Source organism: Mytilus edulis, chromosome 7, assembly GCF_963676685.1.
Source record: "Mytilus edulis chromosome 7, xbMytEdul2.2, whole genome shotgun sequence".
Taxonomy (NCBI): Eukaryota; Metazoa; Mollusca; class Bivalvia; order Mytilida; family Mytilidae; genus Mytilus; species Mytilus edulis.
In genome coordinates this window covers 40,854,964-40,864,741 of record NC_092350.1, presented here as the reverse complement: position 1 = coordinate 40,864,741, position 9,778 = coordinate 40,854,964, and the positions used below count along the sequence as shown (strand labels likewise).

General features: G+C 32.4%; 1 long non-coding RNA gene across 1 annotated transcript; it reads left to right on the top strand.

Annotated features, from left to right (window-relative positions):
- Positions 1-8,213: 8,213 nt before the first annotated feature.
- LOC139481461 (uncharacterized) lies at positions 8,214-9,618 on the top strand. Its single transcript, XR_011654622.1, has 2 exons — positions 8,214-8,263; positions 9,545-9,618. It is a non-coding gene; the product is annotated as an uncharacterized lncRNA (long non-coding RNA).
- The last annotated feature ends 160 nt before the right edge of the window (positions 9,619-9,778 follow it).

Sequence of the window (9,778 nt, the reverse complement as noted above, 5' to 3'; positions counted from 1 at the left end):
TAACAATCGATTCTCTACAAATAAAGAATAATTCACATAAGTAAAAATACATAAATTATAATAAGATGTACATGTTTAAGTATTCATATTAAGGTCAAGTAACAGTAAATGAACGCCGTCTAGCGGATTCCGCGAAATATTGCGACGTTTTGTACGAATTACGTCCCTTTGACCAGATTTTGCAATGTTAAAATTTCAACCGGCGACTTTTCAATGGGACAACGGTAAATCTGACGGAAAGTATGTATCTTCTAGGAGAAAGAACTTGTTTGCTAAAATTGAAGAAATGCTACAGGATTTTGAAAATGAATATGAAAAGTCATGAAGACGACCTTCAAAACGAAAATCAGGTGTTTGAGTTTGGATATCTGCCGACCAGTTAAAACAAGTGTGAAAACTGTTGACCACTGTTGCTCACCACTATTTCTACAGAAAAACAGTGCGGTCTCGACAGTATATTGAACTCTGACACAAAATAGTACTTTTGATGTCATTGTTTACTTAAACTAACCAACAAATATGCAGAAATGAAACTTCTGGTGAAAGGGAAATATATTTAAACCATTTTGAGTCAAAATTCACTTGTCTATGAGTTTGCGTTAAAAATTCAGGATTAATGCGCTACATAGTACACTAATTTAAGATTTCAAGAAAACAGGGAGTTATTATGGTAGTACCTGTGTTTTCAAGATCAGAAATTTCATATAAGACTTTAAACATTGGTTGAAAATTGGCATGTAGAAAGGTGATACATGTACAATTCAGGATATACCTGGTTTCCTTGAAGTTAAACTTAAGGTAAAATATTTAGATAGCTGTGAAAATTGCAAGATTCGGTTGAACAGATAGGGATTTTTAATTGGTGGTCTGACACCTTTATTTTCGTTTTCCTCCCAAAATAACACAAACTGAATAATCATAAGAAAAGATGACAAATGCGACTATACCTATATAGAACACAGAGGCATGATGATTAATTCATTGTAGAAGGAAGAGAAGCGACACACAAAATTAGGTCTTCTCGTTTATTAGTATAGATACTCTAACTTTTCTTTTACAGTACTTTATATCCCCATCCCTGTTTCACTTGAATTATTGTCAGCTTATTCGTATATGAGCATGTTTTCTGGCACGTTTGAAATAAATGCAATTCATCTAATGTTTGAATGTTAATTTACACAATCATGTAATTATAAATATTTAGCATGTTTTAAAAACAGGAAGAAATGTTTATAAGTGCAACACACGGTATTTTTGGACAAGAAATCAATTTTTCTTACACTTTTAAAATTCAAATGAAGTAAAACAAGAAATCAATCTGGTTGACGCAACAATGACAATCTGTTACACAGAATAATAGTGGTGCATTTCTTTCCAGTGGGTCTCAATCAACACTGATTTACAGAAATCTTGGTAAGAATTTAGTCTTAGATGCTTGATTTTTTTATTAGTTGTTATTGGCTTTGAACAAGCTGTCAGTAACTGCGTGTAGTGGCGGATACAGAGGGGGGCATGAAGGCGTACGCCCCCCTTTTTGCTTGGACTAGACTTCGTAAACTTTGCCATTTCCCGTGTATTTAATTTTTATGAGACAATTCTTTTCATATACAGATTTTTTTTCGCCAGTATTTACTGATTATTTCAAAAGTAAAACTACAAAATACTGAACTCCGAGGAAAGTTCAAAACGGAAAGTCCCTAATCAAATGGCAAATTCAAATGATAAAACACATCAAACGAATGGACAACAACTGTCATATTCCTGACTTGGTACAGGCATTTTCAAATGTAGAAAATGATGGATTGAACCTGGTTTTATAGCGCTAAACCTCTCACTTATATGGCAGTCGCATCACAGTAGAGTGATTCGGTATGGTTGAGTTGACCAGTTCGTCGAAAAAACGTCACTTAGTCATTTTGAAATTCAAATTAAAGGAACACATTTGCAATTCTGAGCATGAAAAATCATGACACCTTCAAAGCGACAAAGGAGTGAGCAAGAACGTATTGACTTCTATTTCACAATTCAACCAAAAAAAGTTATACTCTATTATAATCTCATGAAAAAAGTTCCACATTAAAATTATTTACCTACGAAATTATGTTTAACCCCAAACGCCCGCGCCTATCTTAAAAGAACATAGCTGAATAATTATCCCCAGTCAGTATAAGCTCTGGATAGATTTAAAGTGCAAGGTTCGAGCCATTGTTTGAGGAGGCAGTCTGAGATCTGAGAGTCTGGCCGTATTTAGATTGAAAACAATAATCTTGTCCACTTTTTGGCTAATAGAAACGAAAATTTCCAACAGAATAATATGCATTAAATGAACATAATGAATAAAAAACGGGCGTATTTTTTTCGGGACGGGGGTTTGCATGAACTGATATATCGAATACTTTTATCAAGATCAGACTGCAACCTGCCTGCTGGTGTGGCCTTTATGTCTCCATTTGTCGACCGTCATTCATAAATTCGTTGTCATTTCAGACTCATTCGTAGCTTTTGGTTAATTTTCAATTGTGTTGGGTAAAACATATCAACCAAACATTTGTATAAAAATTGCTTGTTTGTCTTTTTTAACTCGTGTCGCTCGTATTGTAAAATTCATCGAATAGCGCGGCGTGTATCTTGTTTACAACAAGAAATCTGTGAGTTTATGCTAACTTAACATACAACAAGCGAGAATTTTCCATGTCTTGTTTTTACTGACAAGTCCCACATCAAATATATCAGTTCATAGCTTTTGACCCATACTATAATTTTATGATAGACAATTTATGGGGAGAATACAACATCAAAAATGTCCAACTCTTACACTTGACAGCAACTATTAAATATACATGCCCCACCTCAAGAACCGTTTAAAAAGTGCATTTTACACTTATTTTATGTTTTTTAGCCAAAAAAAGGTCCCAAAATTTGTTCGCCTCGCGCCGCTTGGCGAATTTAAAAAACTTCGCCCCACTTTGCAAAATCCTGGATCCGCCCCTGTATTCTATACGTAGTATGTCAAAACTGTCCATACAAAAACCCTATACATGCTATATTCACTGGGAAAAGACATCGTGTAGCAGGAAATAAGCAGAATGGGGTGCAAGTTTGGGACATTAATACTAAACTTAGTCTTGTACGGTAAGACTAGATATCCCCTATTTTGAAAATTATCACACCATTCGGAACAATTAAAAATATTTTCAAAGTAGCGAAAAGGAAATGAACCACATAAATTAATACTGGTCATAAATTCTCCGCTGCTGTCAGTCAGTCATATAGATGACACTAAACTATAATACATTTAAATTTTTAACCTTCTTTACGGTCGGAACAATAATTTAATATTCATACAACAGTTTTTAGACTATAACAAATGAAAAATAAACAAAAATGATGTCTCACGATCATTAATCCATCGCTACATTTTGTATTCTGACGTGTTTGTTTTTTTCTAATGGTGTTTTCTTTCACGTCCGCAATTTTGTTGAAAGTTTCGATGTTAAAAATAGAACACAAATCTTTTTAATAGATACATGTATAAATAGTTTATGGTTTAAAGAGTTATACATGGAATATTATCCTAATAAAAGAACATTCAGTGGATCCTTAAAAGAATTGTCTTACTAGTATTGATTCGTATGGTTGTCTCCTCAAAGGAAATTGTTCTATATATATATATATATATATATATATGGGTAAAAATTAACCGAATAAAAAATAAAAATGTACCCTGAAAGTAGCATCTCAAATATAGAATAGAACTGTTATCAATTCTATTTCACCCATAAAACTTGAAGGTCGAGAACGAGATTATATCGATCATCTCTATATCATACTACTACTATATACCTACTAAAAAAATAGGAAGGGTCCCGATTCCGAAATCCCGGACTTTAAAAAATGAAATCCAGAGGTCCCGAATTTAAAGTAATTTAAAATAAATCCCGCCATCCCGAAATTCGAAAAAGATTCCCGGATCCCGAAAAGATTAATTCCGAAATCCCGTATTTAAAAATACCCGATCCCGGAGTTCCGATCCCGGTCCTCCCCCCTCCCTCATTTGTGTGGATGAACTAAATAACAAAACAAACATTTACGAGTCATGTCTCAGCCTGTGTGCGATTATATTTTTTTTGTTTTTTTGTGTGTTTTCTTTTTTTTTTTTGGGGGGGGGGGGGGATTATTTTGGTAGACATATTAAACATTAATTTGTACATCTGTTTTTAAGTTATATCTCAATCTCCGTATGTTTGGTTTCCTTGTAAATGTTTTACACGATGTATCTTCTGGAAAATACACCGTGCTTCAAAGACCGTGCAATGTCTTGAGAAAAAGCGAAAATCAGAGAGAGAAGGACATTAATTTATTGTCACATATAATAAGATCTCAAAGGGAGTTGCAGAATAACGGATACTGGCGAATGTAAAAATTGAACAAAAAAGTTTGCAAAATTATAAAGAATAACAACAGAAAATAAAATAATAATTTTATACAACAGTGTTGACACAGACAAGAACCATGTACAGAATTAAGAAATCATTTAATAATAGAAAAATTTTACAAAATTGTTTATTGAGGAATTTACAGAATAAGCGTTGTATTTAAAGATAAAGAACATTTAGGTCCACACTTCATATAAACCCTTAAAAACTCGTTGGATCATCTCGTTGTGGCTGGTCAGTAATAAATAAAAAAAAGTCACTGGTCAATTCAAAGGTTGTCGTAAGTGATGCAATATATTCTTATTTTCCTGTTCCCCTTGTGTAACTTCCAGTTTTATTGAAGTTTACATCGATCAAAGCCTTAGTTTAATTTAGTTTCCTGTTATTACTACCCCCCCCCCCCCCCTTTTTTTGTCGCATGTTGTGTATCATGTACTGATTCTATATATACTTCGAGCATACACATGTACACTTATGGAAAAATAACTATTTACTAAACTTTTTAAAACGTTTTTGTAGACTTGTATACAATAAATTTTATGCAGAACAAAAAAAAATATTTACAAAGATGTCAGTTTGTCTGCGTGTTTTAATTGTTAACTTGAAGATGTATAAATAACCGCACGACACTCTTTCAATAATTTGTAGAATCGTTGATATAATGTTTGTTTATATATGCGATGTTAAGCAGTAGTATATGGACAGAACTCGATCTGTCGTGATATAGTACCAAAAAACGAGCTATTACATGTTCCGCTGCTAAAGTAAAGTAACCGTTGTTTTCAAAAATTTGCCAAATCATATATCGGAACGGAGAAAAAATGCAAACAGATGATCTACACTATAGTCTAAGAGATTTACGAATTGGTTACCCAAAAAAGTGACAAAATTCAACAATCTCCCATTAGAGCAAATATTAATAAAGATCACAACCCTGACCACATGCACACCTTCAATATATGTACTAACAGACAACAAAGTGAAAACGTTCTAGGATTCAAACTGTAGATGTTATGCGGATTAACTATAATAGGAGAAGGACGGCGGACAGAGGGACAGGGGTAACACCCCCCCCCCCCCCCAACTTTCAGTTGCGGGGGCATACCAAATTATAGTTTCAATTACATCTTTTATTGCGTCAACTTGTAGATTGTAGACAGTAAACCTGATGATTTCTATTTTTATGTTTTTACTATTTTTGCGTTCATGTACTTGCAATGTATTTTTGTTTGAATTAGTAATTGTTTTAGACATGTGTATTGATAATGAACATACATGTATCATATTTTTTATAACGTATAATTTCTTTTAAAAATGTTCCATAAAAGAGGGTCTGATTGAGGTTAACGGAATACAGAATAATGGGCAAAAATTGCAGAATAAAAGGCAAAAAGAAAAAGAAAAAAGAAAAAGAGCATAATGGGGTGCCTAAATATAAAGAATAAAGAATATCGGAAATACAAAATAAAAATTAATGATAATTATCCAGATAAAAAGAATCTATCAATACGAAACACATATTAATCGTGCATAATCAACACGAAGAACGTTGGAAATAATTAGCATGATAACTTGACGTTATGTAATAAAAATAACGACGTCACGAAATTTGATATTTTTTTTGCCAAAATGTTGAGTTTGTGTCGCTTCTACAGGGAAAACGAAGTCGATGACCATATTTTTTTTTAACATCATCTAATTTGTAAGACAAAGAGGAAGAAAATGTTAATTTAAAAAAAAATTCTATGGAGCGGTTTACGTGATTTATACCGGAAACCGAAAATTGTAGAAGAAAAATACAGATTTTCCCTATATATTCAATGTAATTTAGTACCCTCTCGGACCATTTTAAAAATGAATTTTTCTCGAAAACGAAGTCGGTGACATATACTTTTTTTTACATTTTCTGATGTATATTTTCAATATCTAATCGAGTTCTAAATTTAAAAAAAATCTATGGACTAGTTCATTTACTGAACCTTGACCTTAATACAGATCAAAGTGATACAGTTTGCTTGTTTATTTTTGTTGACAAAGCAATATATTTGGGTACATCTAGATAGGAAATAAAACCAAGATGAAAGGGAAACATTTAATTAACAAATGGTATTGTGTATACAAAATCGAAATAACGGAACTTATTGGCGACACATGAAATTATCAAAAACAATATAAATAAACATTTTAAATTTCAATTACGATTGACCTGTTGCTTTTGTTAGTAAGTTTATTATAGAATGGCTATATGATTTTGACACTTTTAATTTCATTGCATTTGATAATATATATATATATATATATAACAGCCTTTACTTTCTTGCTTTGGATAAACGAATGATGAAAAATAAGTGATTGTCACTCTGCTAACAACACAGTCAGGATCCTACTTCGTCAAAATTATCTCCCCATTACGCCAGTTCATTTTCACAATCGTAAAAATGGAAGCCATTGTAGCGATGACGCGCTACCAATTTTGCTCTTGGAAACCGATAAATTTATCCACATTGCACCAATACGATCCTTATACATGTATGTCAGTTATATTTTAAAAGACAAATGTGTCAACTAGCTAATGAGCATCAGTTAATGATCTTGTCTGCATTGATTCAACTTAAAACTATTGTCTGATCGGTTGTTAGGTGGAATTTTCGAAAAATAATAAACATTTAAAAAAAATCTAATTAAATATTTCGTGGAAGAGCAGACTAGATTTTTTTAGTGGTTGAAGACTATAAACCCTAGTTATCACACACAAAAAATTAGAATTTTTCGAAGATATGCATTTTCATCATCCAACTTGTAAGACTGTCGTCAAGTACTTTCAGTAAAAAAATAGCTATTCGAACACACCTTCCCTGTTTGTGTGACTCATTAGATAGGTATTTCACTTGACCCATATATTTCATCTTTTAGTACTGTTATTTTTTTGTGTTATAAAGTCAACCTGTAGCTTTAATTTATAAAAATGATAGAATCTGAAGCGAGACGATGTATGAAATATTCTTACTTTGAACGATATCAAGACAAAATACTCAACTCAAACACGCCCTAACATAAAAAGGTGCACTCGATTTTCTCTTTTCGATACAATTGTTACCTATTTTTTGGAATTTTTTCTTCAGTCACATAATGGAAGGGCAGATACGAAAATTACTGAACTAATGGATTGATATCTTTTCCGTCCGTGGTAATTTTTTCATGCGGAGGTTATGCATTTTTGTCATCCAACTTGAAAGATACCCATGTCGTCGACTTGATATCTAATTGTTCTGCTTAACTATGTACTAGATAAATTGAAAACTTATGCAAATGGTGTTTTTGAAATAAAACACCTCGTAATTGAGAAGAAAATTGCAGTTTTGTTTGTTTCTATTAACTTTTTAAAAATTTGTCACTATAGTAAACAATACAGTAAACATTTATCGCCTTCTCTAATAGAGAGCTTCGATTCTTTTGTTCTATTTCAACCTGGTTTCTAGTCTCGATCATCCAGTAGTCTCGATCATCCAGCCGCTTTATTTTTCAAAGTAGAGCGTCTGGATGACATGTGATATAAAAATGGTAATTTATGACATTCGGAATAGTATCGGATTTTTTAGCCTGTATTTAAAGATAATGTCCAAGACGAATAACCAAGAAGTTGGTTATTGACTTCGGAAGAAATTATATTACGATAATACTATTGAAAAGCCCGAGTGTACCGATTGTTGTTAAAAGCTATTTATATTTTTTTTGTGACGACATACAAGTCGTGGAAAACACCAGACAGCATGGCTTCACCATGGCTTCCACCACCGCGAAGGAAAATAACAGCACATCAAACTTTGGTAAGATGATATAACAACACAAACTGTTACATAAATTTTGATACTAGTACAACCTGAAACATCGAGTAGTTATATTCTTTCATGCATGTCCGTGCTACGCAAACAAGTTAATACTTATATACAATAAATGGCAATTTTTGTATTAACTGGGACCACTCGAACAGTCGTATACGCTATAAATACATTTTGTGGTTGATTAGTAGTATCTTTAACTTTATAAATACTTTATTGAAAAGTGCTATGAAATGTGAACTTCATCCAGGATAAGTTTGTTGTATCTGTCTGCAGTGTATAATGGAGTTCGCATTTTGATATGTGAAAAAAGGGGGAGGAATAATGCGCAATGTTGTACACATTTAAAGGAGGGAACGCAATCCAAACCCATTAGTAGAAGAAAACCAAACAAAGTATATCTAGAAGATGCCAATTTGAACATACACCAAATGGTCAAAATGATTTATGCTCGATATTTTTATAAAACAAAGGCATTTAGCTTTTACAAACATATAAGAAGTGGGACACGTTGTTATAAAAAGTAATTGAAATATACTGTTTGTAAACAAAGTCTGGACTGGTCAACTGGACAATACTTTTTTTGCAATTTTAAAAGGCATTTTTTCCACACTCATAAAAAATCATAATAGAATACATGCAATGTTGTCGGTGAATATATACCAATTGGCTTTCTTAACCTTGAAATAAAACCATGGCATGAGGAAAACACTGAAAATTCGATTTTATGCAAAACAATAGATCCAGCATCAATGAAAGGAAGTGTCAATGAGGCAACAACCGGTGATCCCAGTGACATACATTACCCAAAGTAGACATCTACATGATTAAGAGGTCATAATGTAGACTAAAACAAAAATTGAGAATAAAAGTACCAAAAGGTCAACATTATACAAATAATAAGAAGATAATACCAATGAGACAGTTATCCACCCCAAGCACAAACTAGGTAGATGTGAGCAATTATAGGCAACTGTATGGCCTTCAATAATGATAAAAATTGATGCATGATTTTGATAGAGAATACAAACAGGGAATGTGTCAAAAAGACATCAACCCGACAAAAGAACAGGAAACAACCACATGCCACCAATGGTTTGTGTCATCAACACAGCGAAATAATCTCGTATGTCGTAGCGGGATTCAGCTTGCACCAAGACATTTTAAAATGTATATTTACATATAATATTTTTTCCAAACATTTTGTTCATATATGCTATGGTGGTGATAAAAAATTAATATGATTTTAACATTTACTTTCTTTTGTAGACAAACCAATGAAGATTTCTGGACACAGATATTATATGTAAAATGTGAAGAATTAAAAAAAAATCTATAATACTTGAATTTTCATTGTATCATAAACAGCTCCAATTTTATAAAAAAAAAAGATTCAAAGATTTGTTTTTAATTACTGAAGCTGCCAGCAATCATTATTATCACAGTATATAAACATTATTCTTGACAGCAACCATAAAGCGAAAAAAGGTACACAGACATTCA